Source organism: Rhinolophus hipposideros, assembly GCF_964194185.1.
Source record: "Rhinolophus hipposideros genome assembly, chromosome: 13".
NCBI classification, from domain to species: domain Eukaryota; kingdom Metazoa; phylum Chordata; class Mammalia; order Chiroptera; family Rhinolophidae; genus Rhinolophus; species Rhinolophus hipposideros.
The window spans coordinates 8,120,254-8,144,244 of record NC_138059.1 but is presented as its reverse complement, the minus strand read 5'-3'; the positions used below and the strand labels follow the sequence as shown (position 1 = coordinate 8,144,244).

At 45.8% G+C, this 23,991-nt stretch overlaps 1 protein-coding gene across 13 annotated transcripts in view; it reads right to left on the bottom strand.

Moving 5' to 3' along the window:
• Positions 1-23,991, bottom strand: part of CYRIB (CYFIP related Rac1 interactor B) — a 129,229-nt gene that overhangs the window by 78,963 nt on the left and 26,275 nt on the right. For 10 of the 13 annotated variants that reach the window (XM_081070180.1, XM_081070171.1, XM_081070176.1 and 7 more), the window contains exon 2: positions 13,232-13,284. The gene's annotated coding sequence lies outside the window, so the exon portion shown is untranslated. Of the gene's footprint in view, positions 1-13,231; positions 13,285-14,340; positions 14,440-23,991 lie in introns of those variants that run through there. The other 3 variants (XM_081070167.1, XM_081070181.1, XM_081070175.1) reach the window with 2 other exon arrangements.

The window sequence follows — 23,991 nt, the reverse complement described above, 5'->3', positions numbered from 1 at the left end:
AATAACGGTAAAAATGTTTTAATACAGCACTTCCCTCTGGACAAGCTGCCCATTTTTTTTCTCGGAGTTTGTATTGCTTTAGAGCTGTATTTCTACAGAACTGTACTCTCCACCGCCCATTCACCACCTGGAGTTATTAGAGTCCCAGAAGAAAAGCAAAACAAAGAGAGAACGAGAGAGAAGCAAAATTGTTTGCAGCCGAAAAAGCTGACGTATGACGAAGCCAGGATGATGTCTAGGAGTTCAGTTTGGGAATCTGCTGCTGATAACAGGCAACCAAAAGAAAGATCATGTTTTCTTGCCAAGATTTTAATGGTAGAAAGAGGAAAAGAAAGCCTTTCTGCATGCCTTCACTTTTCCCTCCCAAGCCCTGCCCTGAGGCAATGATTTTCCCAAGAGGAGAGCAAGATAGGCTGGTCCATGGGGTTTACAGATGTTGGAAGCAGTTTGCAGCCCAAAGCCCATTGTCCCCTTTTGTGATGAACTAGCTGCAGAAAAATCCAAGAGGGCACGCTCAGCTCTTTCAGCTCACTGTGTGGCTCAGGAGACAAAGAGCTACCTACTAGGCATTTTCAGCAGCGACAGTCACACCCCTCCAAGGAAGGGCCTCCCCATACCCACCTGGTGGAGCAGGCTGGAAGAGCAGGAACTGCTCGGGGGTTCAAGGGCACTCGCTGCCTGCGCCCACCTGCCCACCCCACTTCAGGTCAAGGAGGGCAGGCATCCATACATGTGACTTCAGGAACAAGTGATGCCTGCGTGTGAGGGCAGAGGCTTCACCTGAGGGAGGGAGCTTTGAGCAAACCAGGTTAGATCCCTGCTGTGAGATGTCTCCGGGAATGACAGTTGTACACAGTTGTAATTGTATGGTGATTCCTGTATTTCCATGAGGGCAGAGGCCATGCTGTTCTATCACTACTGTATCTCCAGGGCTAGCACAGAGCCTGGCACAAGGTATGCACTCAAATAGTTACAGCTGGTGAAAGAGATGGCATCAGTCCAGCTTGAGTTAACCCAGGCCGAGGGTCTTAACCCTACGCTGAAGCCCCAACGTGGCCATAGCCCTGGAAACAAGGTATCAGAGAAGCAGGGCGGGAGGTGAAATGCAAATCTTCCCAAAGGAGCCCAAATGCTTAGGTCACTAGCTGTGTGACCCCATAGTTGAAATACGCAGCTTTAGATAGAACACTGGTGGTGTCAAACATGATCTAAGAGTGTGGAAAGAGTTTAAATTCTCACAGGTTTGAGTTTAGGGGCTATGGAAGAAAAGATATGGCATAGAGTTTAGATAAACATTTGGTATAGCATCTGGTGTGATCTTTCCGGTAAAGGAGGTCAATTAAAGCGTTATGCTTATTTGGCCCTTCATTACCCACAAACCTTTTCCAAAGTTAAAAAATATATGTATTAAAAGACGTGTGCCAAATGGTGAAGAACCAAGTGGAAATGCAGGTTTCCTGGGACTTCCCAATCACCCAAAAGAATGAGGGATGGTTTCTTTCTTGGTAGTAATACTAAACTGATTACTGAGTTCCTATAAATACTACTTCCCGCCGTTGTGCCTTTGCCCATGCTGTTCTCTCTGCTGTGAACACGCTTCCCAACACTCTCTTACTTCCGGCCAAACTCTTACCTACACACCAACACCCCAGGCAGGAATCTCTGCGGATGCTGGCTAAATGTTTCAACATAACTTAATTGCGGTTTTGAACCTTACGGTAACACACAGCCCTACTTACACCTGACAGTCCTTCTAGGCTGTGTCCACAAGACTAGCAAATGGTATGAGGCTTGGTTAGCTCCGTGTACCCCATTGAGAAAAGCGCTACAGCAACACAAGGCAATGTTTTATTAATTGACTTACCCTGATTCCTTGAAACACACAGAGTGATTTTGATGGATGAATCAACCAACCCAAGATTAATAGCATGGTTTACTACATTCATTTCTCTTTCCAAGCCACAAGCCAAAATAAACTCACCCTCAATTTATAAGTTTGCAAAATGTCCTTTTGCATATCGACTCCGGAGTCCACTGTGGTTATTAAAAGGATGGTTACATCCGTCAGGATGGGCCAGGTTATGCTGTGGTAACAAACAACCCCGAAATCTCAGCCCCAGTGCTGACCACAATGGCCACTCTAGGGTCAACAAGAGGAGCCCAAAAGCTCCATCTTTCTTGTTACTTGACAATCTGGATTAAACAACTCTGTAACTGACATCAGGTTAAAAGACACGACTCCTCTTTTCCTTCTTCAGCCACCTAGAGAGCTAGCTGTCTTGCAAGGCTGCAGTGTGGATGAGAGGTGACAATGTTTGTTAACACCCAGGATACAGCCTGGCATAGAGGCAGCCGTTGGTAAATGACAATGGCAGCTAGTACCACTGTCATCACCGTCATCCCTCCTCCTCTTCAAATAATGTTGCCATTAGTATATTTCTCATAGACCGGTAGGTAGTTCCTGACCTTGCTTGCATACTAGAATCACCTGGAGAGCTTAAAAACTAGTAGTGCTTACGTCCCACCCCCAAAGTTGGTGAATTAATCCATCTAGAGGGTAGCCCTAGCTTTGGAATTTTTAAAAGATCCCCAGAATCCCCAGATGACTCTGATATGCAGATAAGTTTGATAAGCACTGCCATTGAGGCAGCAAGATTCATATTTATATATCTGTACCTATATCTATATCTATATCTTTGCACACATACGTGCATATACACAAACTGGCCTGCTCCCAGTTCCATGAATCCTACCGTCTCCGTGAGAGACATGAGAGTGGTAGTCACATCAGTCAGGGTGAGTTAAATTATGCTGTGGTAATAATAATCAGGCCCTAAATCTCAGGCCTAATAACCGCCACAGTGGTCACACTCTAGGGTCAACAAGATGAGCCCAGCAACCCAGTTTTTCTGGGTTTTACCTGACACTGAAGCCTATGCATTTTACCCTGAGGCCTTTCTCATTTCCTCTTTCACTTCACACCTTTTCTGAGGTCCAGTTTAACAAGTTTGCCAGGCCCAGGGTAAATCAGGACCAAAAAATGATACCCGTGGGAACAGACCGGGAGGATATCTGGTTAGAGGAGGGCCACTGAAGGCTATTAGTAATTAAGACTATGCTTTGCTCAACTCTCTACCCCCAAGACTCAAAATATAGTGGACAAATTAATAGAAATTTGGATAGGCAAATACATTATCATCAGTAACAACCTGAAACCAAAACAAATGAAAAGCAGACACAAGAATTCAAAAAGCGTAGCTCCTAAGTTGAAAACCTTATGCATTAACATGTCACCAACCACCATTTTGATTTCCCCATTTCTGTTCATTTCTCCCAGGATGAAATTACATCTGCCGGATGGAAGTAATGAGGCCAGGAGAACTGAGAACAAATAGTGCTCTGTCACCTGGCAGCAAAATACAAGGTATGCAAAATACAAGGTATGTACATTGGGTGCAGGGGACAGTATAACCACAGACATCTTGCCACCAGCACACAAATGGTTTTTGGCAAATCATCTCCTGCTGTTGGAACTTATGCGTCTGTGGAGTCTGGCTGGAGAAAACCAGAAAATCCAGCTTGCTTGCCCTTGTTTTGGCAGTTTAGTCTAGGAATCGTACTGGCTTTCCATAAACTCTTAACCAAAAAATGTGTTCTGTATTTTGAACACACAAGTTAAGTTGGGCCCAAGGGAAAGAAGCCTTGTGTAAGATTACATAATAGTTACTCTCTTACTTAAGGAGAGAGAAAGCATTTTTGTAAAATTATCTGAATGCAACCATGCCTTCCGATGCATTGAGTTGACAATGGTTCTGCTTTTCTCAGAAGCTCATTCAATTATCGGTTGCTTACCTGGACCTCAGAGAAATGTTTTCCTCTCTTTGAGAATTAAAGAAAAAAGCAGGCATGATTTCTCTAATAAAAGCTTGAAATGAAAAGCAGTAACTACTCCCAAGGCCCCGCTTATTATAGAGGAGTCGTTAGGCGAATGTTTATAGGGTCTCTGGTAATAGTCTATTTTGTCTACAACCATCAAAAAAAGGACAGGAAGGAATGTGAGATCCACAGCCTCAGAACACCTCACTCTCCTCCTAGGTGTGTGACTGCCAGCAAGCAACTTAACGTCTCTAAACTTGTCTCCTCATCTATAAAATGGAAATACATACTAGAGAGGGATATCCTAAGAACTAAATGAGAAACCATGCAACTGCCTAGCATTCTATAAATATAAAATGCCCTTCCTCTGATCCTTGCCAAAAATCTCAGGAAGCTCACTAGAACATGAGCTTTTAAAGAGGAGGGACAGTGCCTACTTATCTTTCTATATCGAAATCCTACACGCTGCCCCCTTAGACACTGTAGTTGTCATTTCAACATTCTTCTCCCACCAAGCAAGATCTTTCAGTCATTTAGCACTCATCTCCAATTCCAGGGGTGGGTCCTGAATGGCCTAAGCCAATCAGTGTTAGCCCATTTCCTCTGCTACCATGATGGGTTGAGAGATAGAGGCGTGTCCTATGATTATCCAAAGTGAAGCTCAGAAATTTTGTTCAATGGCTCTGACGAAAGACAAGCTATTTTCCCTCTGGATGTGAACAAACAAGATACGGTCTAAGAGCTTCCAGCAGCCAGACCACCACATTAAACATCTCTCTTTGGGGGATGGCTGGTTAGCTCAGTTGGTTAGAGCACAGTGCTCTTAACAAGGTTGATGGTTCGATCCCCACATGGGCCACTGTGAGCTGCGCCCTCCACAACTAGATTGAAATAACTACTTGACTTGGAGCTGATGGGTCCTGGAAAAACACACTTAAATAAATAAAAGTAAACAAAAACAAAAAACATCTCTCCTCTACACTTCGTACAGCATGCACAGTATATGTAGTGTCTCCTGGCGTTGAACAATGGAGAAGGCCTGCTAGCAGCCCCCTCACTACTACCGTGTTTCCCCGAAAATAAGACCAGTCTTATATTAATTTTTGTTCCAAAAGATGCATTAGGGCTTATGTTCAGGGGATGTCATCCTGAAAAACCATGCCAGGGCTTCTTTTCCGGTTAGGTCTTATTTTTGAGGAAACACGGTCTGAAGGCAGTCAACCTGAGAACAAAGGCAATGGAGAAGTGCAGAGTCCAGACCATCACAAAGAAATGGAGCCAGAGTGCTGATCAAAATGTGCCTGAAACCTACGTACCTCGCTCCTTTCTGGTTATGGGAACCACTCAACTGCATCTATTAATTATCCAACTTGAACTGGGTTATCTGTCCCTTGGCACTCAAGCACCCTCACTGATACTACTTCCTCCTGTGTGGCTGAATGAATCACCGAGCAAAGGACTGTGCAGAAACATCATCACTCTTCCAACCATTTAGCTCAGACTTCAAGTTCCCGGGGAGCAGGAGCCCTCATCGATCTTGGTCACCTGGTCTCCTCAGAACTAAAAGAGTTTCTGGACACGGGCCCTCAATATAAACTAAGTGAACGGAATGAAACTTACCAAATCACCAGGAGTTTCAAAACTTTTTAACGCCCTACTCTCCAGATGTGTCTGCATCAGAGGAGCATGAGTTAGAAGCTCCTAAGATCTGGAGCCATCAGATCAGCCTGAGCCCAAATCACAGCTCCCCCTGCTGCTCGCCCCTCCAAAAGCAAGACAATAATACCTATCTCCCCGGGCAAGGGGGCCATGTCAAAGCACCCAGGGTAGGCTGCATTCAGGAAATATGTGTTTCCCTCCTGTTCGGCTAACCCTGCTTCGTACCATAGGTTCTGATCTGGGGTTCAGAAAATAGGGTCATCCTATGTACACAGTGGTGGCCACTCCCCACCCGCCGTCACCCAGCAGAGCCAGCCCTGGGAGGATAAGGACAGGGAATGCATACTCTGAGCTTCCCATCCTTCAACACACACCAGAGGACATATATAAGACTAGGCGGTCCAGCTTTCTGGCTATGGTGCTTCCTCTCTGCTTTGCTGGTTGCTTCCTAAAAGAGTTGTGGGACAAGTGCAATTAGCAATGTCACAGATCTGCACATCCCTAGAGACTTTTGACTTAACTATTTACAGGTGATGTGGAACTCAGCTAGACCGTCTGCTCCAGGAGGGCAGGGGCCTGGCCTCATTTACGGGTCTACCCCCAGCACCGAAAAAGCACCCGGTGAAAAATGTCCTGAGTTCTTAGATGAAAGTGGGTGAGTGAATAAACAAAGAGTAATGGAATCAAGATTCTCAGAATGGACCTGGAGTGAAACCCTCTTAGTACACAGACTGGTTAAGGCGCAGGTTAACCAAAGACCCAGAAATGAGACCGGGTTTCTGAGCCTAACAGATGTGGACTGAATTCTGGACCCAGAGGTCTAGGGTCCAGGCCTGGGATCTCAGACAACTTCTTAAATTCTCTGAGCCACAGTTTCTTTCTCTGACAAACACAATTATCAAGATTAAATTTAAAACATATATTTTAAATGCAGCTAGAAATAGGGAGAAAAGGTCCAAAGGATATCTGCCAACATATTAATATCAGTGAGCCCTAGGTGGTAAGATTACAGGAGGACTTTTATTTTTTCTCTTTTTTGGACATTTTTGAATTTTCTATAATGAACGTAAATTGGCCGCCTAATAAAAATAAAATGAAAATAAATGTGGAGTGACATCCAAGTGTCGACCCCAGCACCTATGACATAAAGTAGGGACCTAGCAAATGTTCCATCTGTAGTAATACCCTTCACACACTTGGAAGCAGCTCTTACATGTCCCCTCTGTCTCCTATTTCTTGTTAAATATTTCAGCTAATTTAATGCCATCCTTGTATGACTTGATTCCAAGCCTCTCTTTTATCCCTCCTCTCTGCAAAGGCTCCATCTGTTAACACCCTACTCTGGGTATTATGTAACCAGCTCACAGACTCCGCAGCATGCTTTCCCTTGCTCATTCATCTGTGAATTCATTCATCGAGTGAAGGCTGATTAAACACCTCCTATATTGGATATCCTGGCTTTTGCCTACCCCTTTCCCCCCATACACAAATGGTTCCTAGATTTTCTTGGGGGAACCTCAGCCTTCCCTCATCCTCAATCCTTGAGCTCTGGGAGGTGGAGACCCTACCCCAGCTTCTTCAGGGGGCGGGCATTTGAGCCAGGATGGCCAATCAGAGCATTGCATTTACCTAGCCACAGGGATTGGTTCAGAGAGGGGCATGTTACCCAGAGAAGACCAATGCAAGACAGTGGGACTCAATTCTGAGACTTTTGTTGAACTGTTGGAAAAGTGGCCTTTTTTCCCCTCTGCTGACAACCATCTTGCCACCAGCATCCAAAAAGAAACAGTAGACAGCACTGAGGGATGGAGAAAAACTTTGTGAGCCTTAGCAACATCATTGAAGCCCCCATGCCTTAAGTTCCATCGCTGGACTTTTCAACGACATAAACCAGCAAATCCCCTGCCGCAGAAGCCAGTTTGAGCTGGGGTTCTGTTTCGAGGTCACAAGAATCCTGACTAATGAAATTTAAAGTGCTGTGACATATGCTGCGCAATGGCTATGAACAGATGAAACGACAAGATCCATGCCATCTTTCCTGGCACTCAGTCCGATGTGCACATAGCTACAAACAACTATTAATACGATCATTGAAGGCCATTAAGATAATTGCTTTAATTAAATACACAGAGCAATAGGAGCACAGGGAGGGGTGTCAGGAAAGGGCTCACACAAGAAACAGCATTTAAGGCTACTCTATATCTGCATTCAGGCAGGGAAGATAGAATTACTGTTTGGGGGAGTCAAGATAACACTGTTGATACACATTCATCTCCCAGTAAACTAAAACCCCTATATCCCACATTGTACTGCAGGAAGTGACACTTAAAGTGCTTTAGGGCGTGCTCTGAATGAGCCCACAAAATAGCCTTGGGAGAGACACAAAGTGCCAGGGTCAAAACGCCCTCACTTGAAAGAATTTCATCGGAATGTTACAGGCGATGTTACACTCTTAAATCACACTCAGGTCAGTTTTGTGCTTTTGATTCTATAAATGTAACTTTTCACTCCCATTTTCTTGCCCATTTGGATTCCTGTTCGTCAAATCACAACCTCATAAGAACAGCCTTTTCAAGATGAATAACCTATTTACTGAACTTATTACCAAACGATAAAAAGGGAGAGAAGGAGAGAGAAATGTTCCATAAAACATTTCGTCATGGGTTAAAAATGTGGCTCATTGCTGAAAACAAGAACAACACTCCAAGCACCTCTGCGAACACCTATTTTGCTAAGAAAGGCCCTGAAGGTCAGTCTTTTCTCGTGAACAGAGCTAGCGTCTCCTAGACCTTTGCTAATGCACACTCAACAGGAGAGCTGTGAAGATAAAATAAGTCGGAAAAGGAGGACACCACAGGACAAATTCTCCTTGCCTTTGTTGTGTCTGAACACATCAGTGATTGATTTGGTCTAGAAACACAGCTCGGATTTTCCAGAGCAAAGACTCTTACAGTTGGAAAAGTTAATACTGACAAAACCCTTCCATGTAGTCTCAAGAGAGGTGCAAAGGGAGTAGTGGCAGGACAGAGAAAGGCTTGAGATGCCTTCCCAATAACTTGAATTTCTAAAAAAGAAGCTGGGTTACCCGTTTCTAAAACACTTTTACAATTGCTGTTGAATTCCACTTCCACTACTTGCATGCCACGTGACTTGTCACAGAGACTTTCCTCTTCCTGAAAATGGGGTTTTCATTTATCATATACTACACTGATCATTTATCATATACTGACCAGGCAACTACAAGGGTCCAGGCAGAGCCAAGCGATGGAGAGACCTACAGGTATGGGCCTGCGAGGACTAGGCCAGACCACACCGGAAGGGCCTGGCGCTTGGCATATGCTCAGTAAATGCTGGAGATTAGCAACCCCATGGAGACCTGCCAATCTCCTCCAAAAATAAGAGGGCTTTCCTATTCAAAGCTCCCAGAGTGAAGTTTTTTGTTAACTAGTTTGTTTTTAACGCAAACAATACTTCATGCTTATGTTTAAAGATTCAAAAGAATATAAAAGGATATACAGTAAGGTATCTTCCATCTACCCTAGACCCACAGTCCCTTTTTGCCACGAGATAAACAGTATCCCCACAATGACTTTCTTTCTTGGTGCCTTTCCTGCAACAGTCTACACGTAATCAAGCATGTGTATGTGTGTGGGTGGGTGTGTATAAGCACTTCTACCTCCCTCTATTTTTTTTACTTTAGGCATATACCACAGACACTTTTACACATATTGCCTTTTTTTTTTTTTTTAACTTCAGAATGTAACATGGAGATCATTCCTATTTTAAGCAGTGGCCCAGTATTCTACTGTAAGAATATGCCATAATTCATTCAATCAATCCCCAATTGGCGTACATTTCATTTGGGTCTTGCTGCAAATGAAATGCAGCAAACAAGGCTGCAATGAAAATACATTATACACGTCTGCATACACATGTGTAACTATAGGAAAGATGGGATTTGTAAGATAAAATCCTGGAAGTGGAACTACAGTCAACAGGAACATGCATTTGAAATGTTACGTGATATAACCAAATTGCTCTTCAAACAGGTACTCATTTTCACTGTCACAAAAATAATGTAATTAGTATGCTGGTTTCTCCACCCACATTCACAAAATGTTTTTTGTGGGTTTTTTTTTTTTAATGGAAAGAGGCCAGGCTGAGAGCCACTCTTAACCCATTGTCTCTTCCTGCACCTCTGACATCACACATGACATTACTACTTCCTGAAAATTCTATCCCTGAATTCCCAGCCCAGACATCAGAGTTTAAAACTGAATGAATGTCAGAGCCACCGGAGTCCTGGAGCTGGCTCATACCGGCTCAAGAGAGCTGACTGCACATCTCTTCCCAATTCTGTGTTCAGCAACATCATGTTGGTAGCTTGAAATTGGTCATGGTAGAAGTATTTATACCATAGAAATGAGCAGATACTCCAAGTAAGGATTTCTCTCCCCTCTACCCCAGAGACCTTTGTCAAACATATTAGCACATCAATGCATACTACAGTGGAAATTGAAGCTCTGCCACCCTCCTTGGGAAATTTCCACCCTGGATATGGTCACAAATTCTTGGAACCTAGGACTGGAGAAGATCTGAAGGGACATCTAATCATTCTGTCTTCTAATACTGTCTCTCCCCTAGTTCCTCTGTTTTGACCCAAGTAGTACCCTCTCATTCTTTTCTCTATTCCTCTTTGGATTCTTTCATACTCTTATCTCTTTATTGCTTAGTGATTATTCTTGACAATTTTCCATAGTAATTGTAAACACAGACTTTAGGCTACACTAGACAGCCTGGGGTCAAATCCCAGCTCCGTCCCTTACCAGCTTTATGACTTTGGGCAAGAGGCTTAAACTACTGTGCTTTAGTTTCCTCATCTGTAAAACATGGATGATAATAATAATGCCTCCCTTATAATTTTGTTCTGAGGATTAAATGCAATTACACAGAACAGTTTCTGACATACACGAAGAGCTTAACAACTATTCCTGTTGTCTTCCTGTTCACTAATTATCTCTTTAGCTATGTCTCGTCAGTTCACCCTTTTCTTGGATTTTAATTTCAATGACTATTTTTCGTATCAGTTTGGTTGCTTTCAAATACTCTTCTTTCATCTTTTTTTACATTCATGATATCATCTTTAGTCTTTAACCATTTTAAATACCCTATTTTATAGCCTCAATTAGATGGTTCTTTTACTTTCAACTCACAGTAGTTCATTTCCTGAATAGTTCATATTATTTAATTGTGAACTCATCATCAGAAAAGGCAGTTCTGTCTGTGGGCATCCTGTAAAGTCAGGGTTGTTCAAATATACCAATGAAGGGATTCTGTGTTTGTGCTAGGGATTTCCATGGTACTAGGCCAGTTTTTATGTTAATTTCTCAGCTTGAGGGGTCTTATACCTCATAGACAATAATAATATAGATTCCACAACCACAGATGGTATAGCCCCAGGTGTTTAATTTGTTGCTGTGACTTTTTCCCACTAAGGCAAGCTTCCTCTGTTTCTCCAGACAGTAGAGTTTGTCTAGTCCCTTTTCATGAAGAAGTGTGATGGTTTAGACTTCCAGATGCTCAATTCCACCTTGGGCCCAGGTCTCATTTCTAGACCCACCGTGGCATTCACACCTTAACACTCCACACTCTACTGCCTATTCCTGGGTGCAAAAGCCTATGGGCCTTTTGCCTATGGCTTCAGCTTACATAACCATTGGGCTGAGATTTCTCTCTGCATTTTTGACACTCATGGACTTCCCTTTCTGATGAGCTCCCCAGGGTATCGTTCTTATATTTCAGTCAACTCTCTGTTCCCATAAGGAAGGACTCACACAAATCGGCGTAGTCCATCGTGTTGCCACAGTGATTCCCAGACACCAAATCTAAGATCACCACTTACCTACACTGTCCCCATCACAAGAGCATCTGACTCAAGGGTTAACTTCTAGAGTCAGCGGGTAATAGGAAAATTGAAAGGAGTCGAAATTCTCCTTGAAAATCCCATAGTAAGGTCTCACACATGGAGACTGACAGAGTAGAGCCCATTTTATTACTACTTCAGCATTTGGTATCTTCGGTTGAGCACCAGAAGAAATAGCCAGCTTGGATGTCGGGAACTTGTTGTATGAGAGTTAAAATCTATAAATATGAGAAACACAATCGATGGTACAAGCTGCTCGCACTCTAAAAAGCCACATGAACAAAGACCGACAGAAGGAACAGCAGATTTGCGTCTCTCTTTTACACTCGCTACAAGAGAGACGCCAGTTGGGTGGGATGACAAGATCACCCACGCCATTGAAAGTATTATTTTTATCTCTACTTTTTGTTTTTGTTGAGCAAGTATAATTGGATCTGGATGACTTAGAAGCAGGAATCTGTGATGTGATAAGAAGTATGACTTCCGTAAGTCAGAACAGTGATGTGCTCTGGGGGCAGGACTAACCGCAAAGGGGCCTGAGGGAAGTTGCTGGAATGATGGAAATACTGCGTACCCTGATCTGGGTAGTGGTGAGATGACAGTGACATACTGAAAATTCCTCAAGCTCTAGGATTACAATTGGTGCATATGACAGTATGTCAGTTATTCCGCAGTCAAAATAAAAGTGGAAAGCATGCATGAGAGACGGCCTCATAGCATTCTGCCGACTGATCTCCGTTCTACGGCTAAACCTCTCCCGATGCTAGTCAGTTGAATGGAGGGTGGTGAGGAAACCAGGACGTCTAGGGAAAGAAGAGGCAGAAAAGAGAAGTGCCCTCTGGGGAGAGAGAGAGAGCACCAAGTGCACAGAATTGGTTTTCTATGAGGGGACTTACAAGAGTGACACATTTACAATAGTTACGGTGACAGGCTCTCAAGCCAGATGGCTTGGATGGGATTACTGACTCTTATCTCTGCAAGTGACGGTGTCCCCCCAAAATTCATATGTTGAAACCTACTCCCCCAATGTGATGGCATTTGGAGGTGGGCCTTTGGGAGGTGATGGAGTCATGAGGGCGGAGGCTTATGAATAGAATTAGTGCCCTAATAAAAGAGACCTCAGAGAGCTCTCTGGCCCCTTCTGCCACATGAGGTTATAGCAAAAAGCTGGCCATTGAGGAATGAGGAAGCAGGCCTTCATCAGAAACCAAATCTGCTGGCACCTTCATTTGGGGGCTTGTCAGTCTCTAGAACTGTGAGAATTAAATGTCTGTTGTTTACAGGGCCCTCAGTCTATGGTATTCTGTTACAGCAGCCCAAACGGACTAAGACAACCACTTACTAATGGAGTGAATGTGGGCAATTTACTTCCCTTCTTTGAACGTCAACTTTCTAGGGCTGTTGTAAAGTTAAACAGATAATTCAGACTAAGCCTTTAGCAGAGGGTCTGCTATTCAATAGTCTCAATAAATGTTAGTTATTATTATTATTACTATTACGGATGATTAGAGGCTGGGAGTGTCTTCTTCCCTCCAAAGTGATAATCCTTGTTTAATTTAATATTTGGCCTGATAACCTTGCAGGTTCTCATTCAATATTCATGGAGTGAATGAAAGAATGCATATAGATTCTCATTTCAACAGAGGCACTGAACTGAAATCTGTGTCCTGGCCTAGTGTTACCATCCACTTAAATTTTTCTTCCTAGTGAAGTGGTTGAGAGCACAGGGGCTGAAGCAAGACAGCCATGGTCAAATAAGGTTCTGTTACTTACCAACTTGATAACCTTGAATGAATTACTCAAACTCCAGGCTTCAGTTTCTTCTCCTGTAAAACAAAGTTACAACAAGGATTAATCAAGTAACAACAGACCTCAGCACACATTAAACCCCCAATAAATCCTAGCCATTATTTTTTCCCATACCACAGCTAGTCTGGGAATACCAACTCCAAATTCCATGTCTTCAGACTATTAGAGCTCACAGAGCCACGTTTCACAAACGTTTTTCTCATTTAATGTTCACAATAGTCTTATGTATTACAAATAAAGAAATGGAGATTCAGAGAAGTTCAGTAACTTGCTGAAGGTTGCACAGTAAGGAAAGAGCAAAGTTCCAGAACTAACTCCCATGACTGAGGGACAGTTTGGTTGGACCGTGTTTGTCCCAGGGATGGAGAGTGGGGCCGGGGTGTCCTTTCAGATTTGGAAATCTGCGATAAAGGAGGCTGGAACTCTGAGCTCTAGAAGCAAGTCTTGGTCCCAGTAAAATGCCCAGCTCAACCTGAGTTTGAACTGGTGTTAGTCATTCTACCCCTGAGTCACTTCCTGCTTTAGGTTTCTACACTGTAGAGAAAGGAAAACAAACATTTCACCACCCTTAGCACCCTCAAATCTTACAGAGAGATTTTGACAAAAACTTACGAATCAAAGAGAGTTTTCATAAAAACAATAGCTAGACATCCCATTTAAACAGATTCACCAGTATTTAGTGTGAAGGTGGGATCAAGGTCGGCAGTGTCTAGACACTCTTATTGCATCAACAAGAAACAGCATGGCTTCTGCTGGCCTTTATTTTGATTAGATCTTTAGCTGCATTGGTGTATTCTTCTTTTGCTGAAACGACCGGAAGCCACTTAACCTGCCTCATTTTATTCACAAAAGGTTTGGGGAGCACGTTTGAATGCTGGGAAAACACTATCAGCTGATCATTCCAACAACCACTTCTGTGGCTTTTGCCAGCAATCTTTTGGTTTGCCGGCACAGGTTTTCTTTTTGTTGTTTTTGTTTGCATGAGTGTGGTTTAAAATTCCTTTTAAAATAATCACAGCACTGCTCAGCAGCCAAAGAAAGAAGAGATGTAAGAACCATCGCAGTATACTCACAAGTTGTCCTCAAACGTGTGCAACACGCCCCACACACGTACACACACAGACACCAATGCCCAGAAACACGATTTCAGTTCTTCTGACTCCTCCCACTATGTGTTCCAGTTACATAAAGGATTTTTTCCTTCCTCTCTGATTTTTTTTGACCACATTTACAAAATAGAAAATGGGGACAAGTTGTTCCCTTGGGAAAAATGTTAGGGCCTTGGGCAAAAGTCCTAGAAATTAGAAAAAGTACACCAATGCATCTTCACAAAACTCTTGAATTCTTTTAAGAACATGAAGAGTAAGCTGGTTGTTGCACCACGTTGAGATAAACCCAGGAGCCAAGAGTGCAGCAACCCTAGAAGGAAAGTGGTCATCTCAAAACAAGGGTGACTACTTTTTTACTTCCACAATATGGGCAGAGAGAACCTGGACTATGGCTCTAAAAACTGGCTCTGATTTTTTTCTCCTCTGTAGACTCACAGCATGCTCTCCATCCCCTGCTCGGGGTCTCTGAGATATGTGACTTCCGGCAAGTCACTGAACCTCTTTGAGCTCCTGCAGGCTCTGCTGCCAAGAGAGGACACTCGTTCATTCAAAAACTGTACCTACAGAGCACCTGTGATGTGGTAAGCATGTGGCCATGGAGATAATTCCAGGAATGAAACTGCCCCAGCCACCTAGGGGCTCTCATTGATTAGTGGGACAATTACAGGCAGAAAAGCAATTATAATGGAGAGTGAAAAAGTGATACAACAGGGTTGAGTGCAGGAGCTGCTGCACAGTCACAGAAAAGGGTCTTTCATGACTCAGCATGGGAGGGAAAGTGATGGGTAGAGTACGAAAGTCTTCCCCAACGAGGTGATGTCTAAGCTGGGAACTAAAAGACAAATCAGAATTGGCCCAGCCGAGGCAGGAGGGGTCCCACGTGGAATTGACAGCACCGTGCAAAGGCCCGCAGGCTAAGGTGCTGGGTTACATGGTCAAGCACAAGAGGTGGGAAGACAGGTAGGCCACGTAGGCCTGGTTGTGTAGGTGGCGGGCTTGCCAGGGTTCCTTGCCTGGACTAGGTGACCTCCCGAGGTCCCTCCCAGCCCTAAGGCCTGATTACCTGGTTCTGAGAGCCCAGACCATCCTCTTTCCCCGACAGCCCTTTCACCAGAATGCCAAGTCCCTGAGTCCACTCCAGGGCATAAGGAAGTCCCAACCATCCCACGTGGGCCCTCCTCCTTCCTCTTTCTTTTCCCCTCAGGAATGACCAGGCAGTGACTCAAGGAGGGAGCTGTCCTCTGCTTGTCATTTATTGCTAAAAAAAAACACCCAGGGCTCATATACACAATCAGTCTTCTGAGGGGACTGTCCCCCTCTCCCACCCAGCCCCTGACCTAGCTGAAGAAATGCTAGCATTATCTGTGTCCCTGTCTCCTCCGGGACACTGTAAGCTACCTGAGGGCTGACACTGTGTTTTGGTCATCCTGGTGGCCCCAGCACCCGGTACTATGCCTCATGCATAGGAGGTCCTCCAGCATGCATGCAGAATTGATATTTTTCTCTCCGAAAATGAACACCCATACAGAACCCTCCCCAAAACAGCAGCTCTGTCTGAGGCCAGGGCAGGAGACCCACAGACCCAAAGTCCTGCCAACTCTCCTTTCCAGTGTTCTCTAGACGACATCTGGGGCTCAGTGTCACTGAAAACTGACAATCCTCTCATGACACCCATGAAGAACCCCGAGTCCAAAAAAATGATACGACTTGCCCAAGGTCTCTTAGCAATTGCAATACAATGTTTTTAAAAGGGTACAATGTTCTTAAATGGCAGGGTATCTGCTCACCTCTACCAGACACATTGCTTAATTTTAGGAGGAAATGCTTAATGTTGGCAGGTCTAATGGAAGCTTTCCTTTATCTAACCACCAATTACACCTCACCCTCAGTACTCCTGGGATTTCCGAGGCAAGATCAAAAGTTCCCATTGATGCAAATCCACTTACGAAGATAACCAGGAAATTTTTTAGGGACTGGATATGTTTTTGATCAAAGATCATTGTTTTAGGTCCATTCCCTGCTACGTGATCTAAGGCTATAACAATTTTAAAAGAAAAGTTCAGCTCCTCAAACCACTTAATTCCTTCATATTTTTTAATGTTTTGATATTAAACAACTTTACTACGACATCAAAGACTATTTTTAAAGAAGCCATTTCAACCTATAACCCCTCCATCATTCTCTGTGTCCTCTTAAACTCTTTTATTCACAGATCTGTACTCTGTGCCTATAATATGTATTTCATTAAAAGGAATTACCTCTAGTGTAGAAGCTCCTTAGAATCGTTTCTTCAAAAAAAAAAAAAAAACCACTTATAATGCAAGTCACTGGCATGTTTCTCATAAATATCACAGCAAAACCCAGATGACAAATTAAGCACATCTGGAAATTCTGTGTCTGGGACATTTAGGCCAACTTTTTCTAGCCTGTTTCACTTAATAACTCTTCTGACACTTCCCATGTCCCAGTTAATAGGAAGCAAACAAAGGAAAACAGGTGTTTTACTTAATTCTACCTGCCATAGCAAGCTCTTCTCCTGAAGTTTGCGAAGTTGCTTACTGCTGAGGGGTTTCAGTCAATATTTTTTCTGCAAGTGAAATAACATCTCAAATAGTCAGTCTAGCATAGTGGTTCTCACCCCAGCTTACCCAGAGTTCACAGAGGAGGGAGGAGAACGTTTAAAACTACTACTGCTGGGTCCCAGCCCCGCACAAGTGGCCTGTCTGACACAGGATGAAAGCCCAGCACCATAGTTTTCCAGTGCTCCCCAGGTAATGGTAATGCACAAGTGGGACTCAGGACTGGGCTAGGATAACTCATTAGTCAAAGGAAGCCCACGGGAAATCTGATCTGGAAGGGAAGAACCCATTGTAATTAAATAAAAGAGCAGATGTAAAACTACCTAACAGTGCCTGCTACCAGAAGACACTTAATAAGTGTTAATTAAACAAAAAAATATAACTCAAGTAATTACTCCTCCTCTTCAGCGAATTCATCTTGTAATTTTATTGGCTTGTTTACCATTTGCTGGTTTTGCTTAGCCGTGATTCATTCTATCCCTGTTAATAAAATTATAAACTTATACCCATAATCCTGTTCGATTACAAGAGCTCTGCAGTATTTCCGACAATCCTTAATCACTTATGTAATGAAATTTTCTCCCAGAACAGTGGGTAATGTGTGCTAAATACTCAATAAATGTTAGCTATTTATAATAATTATTCCATAGTATCATGATCTACTGCTTATAAATTTTAAAAAATGTTTTTAATGTAGTACTTGCAACTCTATGCCCAAGTGAAACATCTGCCTTTAACCTCAAGAATTCTCAGATAGTTTAGGGGAAAGGAAGAGACTACATAGGTAGGGTAGTTAACATACTGGTAAACATTCAAAATAAAAAAATTTTGAAGTTTTAACCAATCATCTCTTTAAGTTAACAACATTAATTATTGTTGTATACTATATTATATACTAGGTGGTCTTCTTCCTTTTTCAAGAAGTCCAGTTCAGCATACCATTGATTTAAGAAACTTAAGATGAAGGTGAGTGAGGAGGAAGTGAAGGAGGCGGGGAAAGAAACTGTTGTGTACTGAATAGCACAATGCGTCAGACTTAATACCATCTCAGTTCCTTAACCCTGTGATGTCGCCCGAACCCTTCCTAAAGTGGAGAACTGGAGAGAAGCTGATTCACAGAAGAGCAAGGTAAGGATGGAGTCTCTGAAATAACAGAGAACCGATAATCAAACACTCAAGTAGAAGCATGAGCCGCCTTTAAAGACAAACCATTATTTACTTGAAAAAATGACATGGGTAGAGGTCTCGAATATCATTTCTGGGTATCTGGTCTACCGCCTGATTTCATAAGTGAGAGAACGGTCAGACCATCAGATCACAGCAGAATCAGAACCAGCTACCAAGTTGCCCAACTCCGAACTACCTCGGGATGATCATTTACCTTCCAAAACCCTTCACCTGGTTAACTGTTTTCCAGGTGTCCGCTCTCAATTCAGGTGTACCCTGTCAGGAGGCTTCAGTCTAGATGGGGGCCCCTGCTGGGGACCTCCTACCCCAGTCCTTCCCTTTCTCAGAGCACTCCTCCCACTCTACCTGAATGATGCCATCACTTATTCAACTGAGCGCAGGAGTGACATCTACATGAAAACTGTGTAGGGAACCAGATGGTCCAACTCACCGCAGGTTACCGGGGATTTCCCAGCTTTTGCAAGGCAAGTCCCGAGCAACCCAGGACGGCTGGTCATTTTAGTGATGGACACTCACAGGGTCACACAGCCTGCTCACAATTTCCCTTCCTCAGCCATACAGGCCTGGCCCCAGTGCCCTATCTGTGCCATGTGGTCCCTCCGGCTCAGCGTGTCCAATAGAACTTTCTGCAGTAATAGAAGTATTTCGTCCAATACAGCAGCAGCAGGTGCCATGTGGCCACTGAGGACCTCAGCTCTGGGTAGTGTAACTGAGTTTATTTCATTTTAATTAATAGCCCCTTGTGGCCGGTGGCCACTATACTGGACAGCGCAGCCCCAGTTTTACCTACACAGAACCCCACTCCCTCTCTGGGAACAAGGATGTCAGACAGGAGTCAGACAGAGATAGATCCAAATCCTGACCCAGTCATGAGCTACTGTGTCCCCAACTTCTTGGGGAGGCTGGCTTCTTCCTCTCTTATCCTTAGAAATGTATTATGAGATAACGTTCAGAATGTCGCTGGCCTGTAGCAGAGCTTCAAAAATTAGGATTCCTTTAGAAGCAGCTAAACTCAGTCTATGTCAAAATGCTGGGGAAAAATAAAATCTGATTCTGAACTGAACCGAGCACCAGTGGGCATTTCAACCAGATACAACCCGTCAGGTTTGAATTCAGGTTCTACACTGCCCTGGTTGTCCAGCGGGGCTCCCCACCCTGCCTTGATTTCTGTCCCAGGCCTGCAGCTAGCTGTCACCGTGTTCATTCAGAAGGTGCCACCTGGCGGATTGCGGCGGAGGGGGAGGGGAGTACTGGGTACCGAGGGGGTACTGTGCCGGGTCGCGTGAGTGGGGAGGCGGGGGAGCCTGGGGTCCCTGCTGCGCTCCGCTGCGCCCCTCACCGGACACCGGCAGCCGGGGCCGACGCGCGCCCCGGGGACCGCCTGCGAGCGCGGCCTGCGCGGCGTGGGGCCCCGCGCACCTGCCAGGGACGCCGCCCCTGCTCCCCCCGGGGGCCGGGACGCGGCGGGAGCGAAGCCGCGGCTGCGCAGCCCCCTGCGGCAGAACCCTCTCCGGAGCCTCTCCCGGCCCTAATTTAATCCATCCCCTCGGCGGGAAGGGGCGGTGGGTCCCGGGAGAAGCAAGCTGCGCTGCAGAATCACCCGGGGAGCTTTTTAAAAACAGTCTTCCCCCGAACTGGGAGTCGGTGTTTGCAGCAAGCTCCCAGGTGACCGCGCTGCACAGCTGGGGACCCGGTATTGCCCCTCCGGAGGCTTGGGAGGCGATGCTGAAGAGCAGCCCCGGGTGGGGTGGGGGGAAGGGTGGGGTGGGGGGGCACGGCGGGCGGGAGCACTCTGAGGGCTGCAGGAAGGAGCCCTCCTGTTAATGGGTCCCTCCCCCTGGCCGCAGGGACCACAGGCGGAGGGCTGCAGGGCCCCGAAGCCAGAGCTGGGACTCCCGCAGCGCCCCTCCCACCCCCCCACTGGCACAGCACCTTCCGGTCCAAGGTCTCCTGTGCAGCACTGGTGGGGAGGGTCCTTCCCCACTAACCGCTGAGCACCCAAAGGCAGACCCCTAATCCATGCAGCTCTCTGTCCTGGTGTCCCAGGGCTGCTGCTGACACCGAGAAAGCCCACAATAAACGCTATTATTGTGGTGGTTGCCTTCATTTCACCAAAGGGGAAACCAGCTCCGAGACACGGTATGACTCAGCCAAAGCCCCTTGCTGCTGCCCGCAGGGCTGGGGCAGGAACGCTGGGCTCCTGGGTTCATTCTGGTCCCCATGCCTCAGGCTGCTGACCGTGGCCTCCCCCACCCTCAGCCCCCCCACACACACCTTTTCCTCTTCCTCTTACAGCCAGTATGTAGGCTCTGTCAGTCAGGATAAAATCTCATTTAATATTCTAAGGCTCTCATTTACAGGACCCCACCTATCCTTAAATGCAGTGGGAGGGGTGCCCTAAGAACACCTTTGGGCACTGCACAGGGAGGTGGTTTTTGCACACTTTGGAGCCTGACACACACCGGTTGCCCCTTAACAGCTGGGTGATCTTGAATCCATTCCATAACCTCTCTGGGCTGAGCTTTTTCAGCTGTAAAATGGGAGTAATCATATGTCACTAAAGATGGTGAGGATATTGAGATCAGTCCAAGGGATCAGTCCGATGGGCAATCCGAGGAGCACCCCAGCCAGTAGGGAATCCTAACGCACAGTAGGTATTTGGGTGGCAGGCACCATCCTTCTCATCACCTGCTGCACGCTCCAGATTCTGGCTCCCGAAAATCTCCCAGGTGTGCAGCCTCTTGCTTTATTGCCCCCCTTCTCTCCCCACAGGCCACCCTGGGCCCACCCCACGGCCCCTGGCCTGGCCTCTCCTCTTGGGTGCCTGGACCACCCTGGAGGACCAGGTGACTGATGATGTGGCTGGGGGCACCCTATGTCGTCCCTACCCTGCCCCCCAAGCCCCTCCCAGAAATAATAAACAAGAAGTACATTTTTCTATTCCTCAATCCAGACTTCCTTAATTAAAATCAAATATTTGCACACTCTCCAAGGCCTATAAACCTGAATTGCTCGCAGGGAAAAAAAAAAAAAAAAAAAAAGCTCAGGTGCAAAGAGATTGCGTGTGGGCAGAGGTGGCCTAGACAAACCTCAGAGGAACAGCCTTGAACAACTGCACAGGGCGAGCTGACAGTGTGGGTTGAGAGGGGAAAGCCGCCATTTCCAGAGCAGTCTCCCCTGCTTTTCTCAGTCGACCTCCTCAAAAATCAATGGCATTCACTCTGTGAAAGGCCCACTGAACATCATGGGAGGGCGTGCGTGTGCACAGGGGCAGAGATGGATGGAAGCAAGGAACATTCTACTCCAGCCCCACCCTGAAAGCTGCTTTCAAACCAGCAGGAAGTGCTGCCTCACACCAGCACGGCTGCACCAGTTGTTAAAATACTGAAATACTTCAAACAGGTTGGGAAATAATTGCTGTGCAGAGCCCTCTCCCTAAGTGGCTCTCCTCCACGGCTGCCAGACCTCCCCCAGGACCCAGCAAGGAAAGAGTTACCACCAGGCACTGTGGAGGCTTCCAGAAAGTACTCTAAGGGGTGCCCAATGTTAAATATTCTGACCACCACCCCTGGGCACGGGTAAGGGGCATGAAGAGTGCAAACAAAATTGTGAGGGATTCAGAGGAGGGACAAGGTATCACCACCAATGTTTGCTGGAAGGAGAGGGAGAGGAGGAAAGAGATTGATTCATGTGGCAGTGGCACCGAGGGACAGGCCACAGAACCCCCACACCTGCCTCCCTCCAGGACATTCACTCCATCACGTTCAGGTCACCAGTGAGGCAGGAGTCTCCCTAACTGGACAAAAGGAACTTAGCACGGAGCTCCCAACAATCTTGCCTGCCCAGCTTTCATGCCCCTTCTAGCAATGGCACCCAGGTTTCCTACAGAAGCATCTTCAACCCTCCTCTCATGTGCTCCAGGGACCAGCATGTTACCTAGGGGAGGGCACTCAGCACAGACCTTCTGGAACCAACAGTTGGTTCCAGAACAGGCATGTGACCCTAAGTGGCCATAAGAGTCCTCCTGAGATTCGAGAATGGGTATGGGACCCTAACTGGCCAATAATAACAGCCTTTCCTAGCACTTAGGCAGAAGCCACTGGAAAGAGGTACCTTTGCCCCAGCCCACAGGGTAGTTAACATGACAGCATGTAGGCCTGAATGCAAACTGCTGGCAGCCTCTTGCCGTCTCAAAGGGAGAGACCACCTGAGAAATAGGGAGGGAGGAAAGCAGGGCCAAGAAATAGAAGCCAGCATTGGTTTGGGCCTCTGGACCAGACATGCCTGGCTGTTTAGTGACTAAACATAGTAAATTATTAATTCTTTTAACCCAGGCTACTTTGAGTTTGGTTTCTGCCACCTGCCAGCCAGAGCACTGACTGATGCCATCCTCAATGGGTTAATGAGAAACTGCTGGTTGCTACCAGGCCCCACTTCCTGCCCTGGCAGCCACTGCATCTGACTTGGTGGCTTTGATGGCATCTGGGAGGCTGGCTCCAGGCCCCAAGCCCTCTGCTTTGTGCCCACAGAGCATCGGCCTGTCACTGTGGAGCCCAGACTCCAGTCCCTCACCCTCCACACTGTCACTGGTGACCTTTTCCAACACATGAAGCCTTCAATCGCTCTGCACTGCTTACTTACCGATGGCCATGCAAGTCCCTCTCACACAGCTTAGGAGGTGCCATCACCTGGCCCCTACGACCTGTTTCCTCCACAGGAGGAGAACCACACAGACAAAACCTTTCCCAGCCCCAGGCATTCACACATTCCACCCACAGGAACAGTGTTTCCAAACGGTAGGTGTTTTTACCATCCCAGTTGCCACCATAACCTCTTTGAGGAAGAGGGCGACCCCCTCCGTACATCCCCCCACCACACGCATATGTTCTGTAATCCACTCCCGCCCACTGAGGTCAAAGCCCCACTCTTCATAGGGGTGATGTAACCATTGAAAGAACCTCATAAACACAGCCCACTTCCAATGACAACCATAAGGTCCTCCCAGAACCTTCTAAGACCCACCTAAGACAGAAAGAGGCTCTAAGTTAAGCCTTTGTGATGTACAATAGAGCTTTTCCCCACCTGTTTTCATTGAAAAATGGCCACCTGCATAAATTTCACCCAAAACCATAGGAAAAAGTCTATGGATAAAACGTCTCTTGACACAGAACAGAAACTGACAGCATTTATAACTGCAATGTGCCGAGAGTTAATTTCTAGATAGATGTGAGGGATCTTCTGCTACGACCTTCCCATTTTACAGAAGTGGAAACTGAGATTACGAGAAGTGAAATGACATCCCAGGGTCACACAGTCAGGAGGCAGGGGAGCCAGGACAAACACCAGGTTCTCTGCTTTCCCCCTCTAACACTTGTAAATAAATTTACCTGCTTGTTGACATATTTTATTACAACCCTAATTAATACATGTTCACTGAAAAATGGAAGCCACACAGCAGTTCTGCATACATTTTCTGCTCTTTGCACATCTCACTTGGTGTCTGAAAAATGGGGTCTCTGTTTTCTGGCAGAGCGACCGGAGCCTTCCAGCCCTTAGACTTCATGTGGTTTCTCACCCTCTCGACTGCCCGTAAACAAGACCAACACTGGCAACACAGATGGTAACAGCTGCTGGTTGTGCAACGAAAGGCAGTCAGGCCCTACTTCCTTGGCGGCCGTGGTGACTCTGTAGAAACGTCTATTCTCTCCTGGGCCCAGCAAGCTGTCGCGAGGACCTTCATTCATGGCTCAGTGCTGTATGGTGCTGTTTATATCTCATTAACCTCTAAAGGAAAGACACGTTACAAGGTGACAGTGACTTCAGAAACAGCCTGGAGTTTGAATTTCTG